The sequence below is a fragment of the Papaver somniferum genome, chromosome 7 (assembly GCF_003573695.1).
Source record: "Papaver somniferum cultivar HN1 chromosome 7, ASM357369v1, whole genome shotgun sequence".
In the NCBI taxonomy this organism is placed as follows: domain Eukaryota; kingdom Viridiplantae; phylum Streptophyta; class Magnoliopsida; order Ranunculales; family Papaveraceae; genus Papaver; species Papaver somniferum.
The window spans coordinates 140,971,807-140,977,164 of NC_039364.1; the positions used below are offsets into that span (position 1 = coordinate 140,971,807).

Genomic DNA, 5,358 nt, shown 5'->3' on the forward strand with positions numbered 1-5,358 from the left:
CTCACAAAACTAACCGTAAATATTTTCAAGGTCTCAAAAATTACTTACGACTGGTTTTGGTTTGAACTGTACCAACGGTAATTTTAATAGGGTTGGATTTTTTTTTTAAAAGTAATCGTGTATTATTAAGCCTGTTCAGGGATGGCAAATTACAAAACCGAAAGTGTTCTCAGCTACTTCCAAGATGTAATTCTCTCCAAACCCTTGCTAACATTTGAAACATCTCCAAGCTAGCAGAGAAGCTTAGTTAATGGAAGCATGGTCGAGAACTGTGACCCAATAAATGCTCTGGCAGCTGCAGTTCTAAGAATGGTGGTGAGGGCCGTGAGGCTGATAAATAAAATGAGAAATCCGTACGAAGGCGTCAAAAATCTGGTGTTCATTTGAGTTCGCTAACACCGGAAAAGATGCTGAAGGAGAAAACAACGGCAGCAATGGGATCTCAATGGGTTCACCTGCATGAGCATTTATAGCCCGTACATGAGTTTTAAGTAACATGAACCATGTGGCAAGATATAATTCCTCATGAATAGGATGTTCATCCGAGGAGATGTTATTCCATTATACCTGTCAATCTTTTGACCGATTCCGTCGGTGAGTCAGCCTCCCTCGCTTCACGATACACATAACCCAGTTACCCCATCAGAAATGTTAGTTGGCTCCCTATTATCCACCTCCATATTCATCTCCCTATAATCTTATATCCATATCGATATTTGCATTCAGTTTCAGATGGGTTTCACCATCTTTTTATATGGGGTTTAGATTGTAGGGAGGAGAATAGGGAGGTGGAGATTAGGGAACCAAATAGCACTACCGTTATCCAATATTAATATCAATATATAACGTTCAGTACACGTACATTGACTAAACTACACAAAATTGAACACGTATCAAAAGAAGCCAGGGCCATAGTATAGGCGATAGGAATAACTATCATTTTGGGTTACGGTTGGATAGGGAAGTCAAAATCTCAATCGTAACTCTTTTACAGACTCCGTGAAACAAAATATCGGACCGTAACTGGTTTATGGTAATGTTTTTCCACTTTTGGACTAGTTATGGTTAGGATCATACCTAATAGTAAATAGGTCTTATGGTTTGCTATGAAGGAAGAACCTAATCATAATTATGTTTAAAAATAAAAATAAAAATAAAAATCCAATCTCTTTTACGTATTTTCACTCATTTGGAATAATAAAAATAACATTGAAACTAAGTTAGAGGTATACGTGAATACTTTTAGCAAAAGGTTTCTTCCATTTGGTTTAATCAAAATCTAGGGTTTTGAAAAAGAAAAATCCCCAAACTAAATGAGGGTTGTTTAGCCATTATAAAAAAAAGGTTTAGATAAGGGGTCTTTAAAATTACTAATGGGTGATCTATTTTTGTCCTATTAATGACGCCCCTTTATTGGAATGTGACGCCACAATAATAGGCTTCAACAAAAAATTAGGAAAACTGAATAGAGTACCCGTGGAAGTCCTAATATCATAGGGTAGTTTAGTAAATAAACAGAACTTCTAGAAGGAATACAATTAAAACCTGCTAGATAAAATAGTTTTTATAGTTATGGATTTGATTTCCTTTTCTCAGACCCGATTCTTATCTCTCAATCTGCTTCCTCTTCTCTAACCTAATTGCGCCTCTGTATTTCTTCTTCATCTTCTTCTCTTCTATTATGAGCGAAGTTTTGACAGATTTTCCCTCAAAATTAGTTTCTTTATTTCATTAAATTTGTTTTTCAATCGCATAAAGTTAAAGAGAATTTTTGAGTTTTCTTCCTCTTTAGAGTTTATACGACTGAATACTACCAAACCCTAACCCTCAATCACTCAATCACACACAATTTTAGCTGTTTCATTACCTTCTCAACCAATAATTGTTCAAACTTAGCCGTATTGCGAACCCTAATTTTTGTTTACCTTCTGAAATCTTATTTTCTTTTTATTTTTCATCTGTAGAATTTGAAGGTAATGATCTTCAAACCTTTATTTTTCCAATTATTCTTTATTATTATCAAGTCATTCACTACTTGTTCTGTAATTTTTCTTCAACATTTTAACCCCAGATTGTTTTTAAATCTCACTGATACTTAAAAAGGTTTTTGATGTTTGCAGATGTTCATTAATAATTGATGGTGCCCTGACTCTTACAAGGTAAAACCCCCTCTCTTTTCATTCAATAGCTCTTATAAGTATCAGATCTGTAATTAACTAACTTGTTCTGTTTATGCTTTTCTTCATTCGTGATTATTTTTTTTTGGTACTATGGTAAGAAAGAAAACTCTATAAATACAAGGTTTCATGTCTTCAGTGTTTCATTTTGTTTATAAAGTTCAGGGATTTTGTTTAGTGTGGTTTCTAATATTCATTTTGATTGATTTCATTGGTACAAATATTCCTAATCTTCATTTCTAATATCTGTTGGTTTTTAATTGATCATTTTTAATCTTCTTTGTAGGTGAACTCATTGGTGGAGATATCCTTGAATGACCAAACTATTGATGTGGTGTGAAATGCAGCTTATTATCACTTGGAAGTACCTCATTTTACAAGTATCCAATTAGCTTGACAGTTGTGATTATATTCTTCATGTGCTTATTTGAGTTCTTCAGGTAATTCAAGTATGAAACCGTCATGCTTAAGTTTACAAATTTGTAACCTTGCAGTTCGGCATCTTAACTGAATCAGGAGTAGTTTTCGAGTTGATCAAGAAATTGGTGATATAGGATACAAGAGCTGATTCTTGATAACTTTCCATTTATTCTTTATTATTGTCGAGTCCTTCACTGCTTGTTTTTTAATTTTTCTTCAACATTTTAGCGCTAGATGTTGTTTATATCTCACTGATACTTAATGATTTTGATGCTTGCCGATGTTTATTAGCAATTGATTTTTCCCACTGGTAACAGGGGAAGTAGGATCATGTTTCATTGCCAGCATTAACAGTTACGTCAATAAATGATTTCACATTTAACTATGGCAAAGGATGTGCTTGTTCTACATGTAATGAGGTTCCAGATCGTTTTTCTTGAAAAGGCGTAGTTAGAGGTTCATTATGCTGCTTTCTGACCCGATTAATTGTTTTTGTTTGCGTGTTTGTAGATTCCTTCCACATTGGCTTCTGTCGATGCCCTTCAAAGGTACACCCAGCTTTCCAGCGATCCCCTTTGCAAAACTAGCAAACCTGGCATTTTGTTCATTGATATATAAATTATATGCTTCTCAAGTGACATGGTATTACGATTGCAGTAGTAACTCATAACATTATACTATGTTGTATCTCTGTTGAATTTGTGTTTCATTATAATAATTTTATTCATTAAGTTACCATTAACCAATGTAAGATAACTCTTTAGGCAGCCAACTGCCTTTTTTCTCATCTTGTGCTCTTACTTGTCTGTCATAGGTCGTTCTACACATTTTTTTCTCCTGGTATTTGATTCTCATAGATTGTGTTCTTTTCTTCGCAGAATGGCTCTCTTGCTCGTCGCACTCGCGATAATCACTGACTTCTAAAAGGTAATGGTGTTGTTAAAGATATCAAGCTACTTTTGAATAAATGTCGGTCATCATTTCGAATTTCAATTTTGTTTGTTGTTGTGGCATGTGGTGCCTGCCCCAACTTGTTTGGGAATAAAAGTTTGGTTATTGTTATCTGGAAAGGATTGATACTTGCTGAGATAATGTACTATTTTGCAGTGACTACATTTGTTGAAGTGGATGATACAATCACTCTATTTTGCAGTCATTACAATAGTTTGGTTTGCAGTCATTAGTTGAAGATGATGAGACAATCACACTATTTTGCAGTCATTAGAATAGTTTATTTGCATTTAGTTATTTCTTTGTTAGTCACTACAAGTCCTTGTTTAATCTTTATTAGTTTGCATCTAGTTGTCTATTTGTTAATCTTCACTGGATATTTATGACTCGTTTTGTTTGCAGTCACTCTATTTTACAGTCATTACAATAGTTTATTTGCATTTAGTTATTTCTTTGTTAATCACTACAAGTCCTTGTTTAATCTTTATTAGTTTGCATCTAGTTGTCTCTTTGTTAATCTTCACTGGATATTTATGACTTGTTTTATGCTTTCGGGGATCTGAAAATGCAATAGCAAGCTAATTGACCTATTAGTTTCTGACATTAAACCAATTGCAAAAGCTTTCTATTCAAGTGTTGCAGATTCCTCTTCAAAGACACCACCTGACAAGAACTGGAACTATGGAGAAGCATTATGGTTACATGAAATTTCACTCATGTTGCCTTGGTAGTTTTTCTATAATGATTTGCTTTTTAGCTTTCTGTATGTTTCGTAAATTGTTTTCAGATTTCGAACTGATTGTAGTTTGTTATTGTGAAATGAAATCCGTATGTTAAGTTTCGCAGATTTAGAACTTGAGTAATTGTAGTTTGTTTGGGTTGTATAATGAATTTAGTGAGGTTTCTTGTTCTGTTTCAATCGTATTTTATTTCAGCTAAAGATTTAGGTGAATCAAATATATTTTTTTTTGTATTATAAATTAATGAAACGTCTGCTTCCACTAGCTATCATTTATGGGCTGTTTAAGGAAGTCATAATTTGAAAATATCAAATAATCTCAAAAGAAAACGTTTTAAGAAATAAGACTACCATCTTAGGGCTCCCAGAAGCATTCCTTTTTAGAGGTTTTAAGTGTTTTTCTGGAAGACTTTTTTTTTGCATTTTCCACTGGTGAAATTTGTGAAGAAAAATAACAAACTACCAACAAGAGTACCAAGTAATCCTAAGATTGGGAGAATGGTTTTGGGATTATAATCCAACCATTTTGAAAGGGGGTTTTCTTCTTGAAAAAGTGATATTCCCGTACAAATATGAGAGTGATATACCCCAAAGATTTGAATCTTGATCACCACACTTGAACTTCCACCTAAAATCTCCATTGAGATCATAAAGAAACTCCATGAGAGAGCATAAAGAATGTCCATAAAGGAGAAGTCAAACAAAATGGGCAAAACACCCACAAAAATACCATAAAAATCTCCTAAAAACAATGGAGATTGAAACAAAAACTTAAATAAATCTATTCAGACTACCAAACTGGACTAAATCTAGCAGCAAGCTTTAATGGTGGTCAAAGATTTTTTTTGGTTTCAGGAAGAAGCTAGAGATGAGAGATTTTTTTTTTTTCTGATTTTTTTGGTCTGATCCTAAATATCCACAGATATTGTTATTGTTGCATGTAAACTAATATTTTTAAAGTGTTAAGAAATTTAAAAGTTTTGTTGGATTACAAAATTCAGAGATAACATCCGTTAATATCCTACACAATTATCTGATGCCATATCTACAGGATCCAACGACAATAAAATG

The 5,358-nt window shown here is 33.4% G+C and overlaps 1 long non-coding RNA gene across 2 annotated transcripts; it reads left to right on the forward strand.

Annotated features, from left to right (window-relative positions):
• The first annotated feature begins 1,583 nt into the window (after positions 1-1,583).
• Positions 1,584-4,467, forward strand: LOC113298601. Of its 2 annotated transcripts, XR_003334293.1 has the most exons (5): positions 1,584-1,973; positions 2,121-2,159; positions 2,464-2,617; positions 3,108-3,145; positions 3,476-4,467. It is a non-coding gene; the product is annotated as an uncharacterized LOC113298601 (long non-coding RNA). The 2 variants fall into 2 exon arrangements; XR_003334292.1 differs by having other exon boundaries at positions 2,464-3,145.
• Positions 4,468-5,358: the final 891 nt, after the last annotated feature.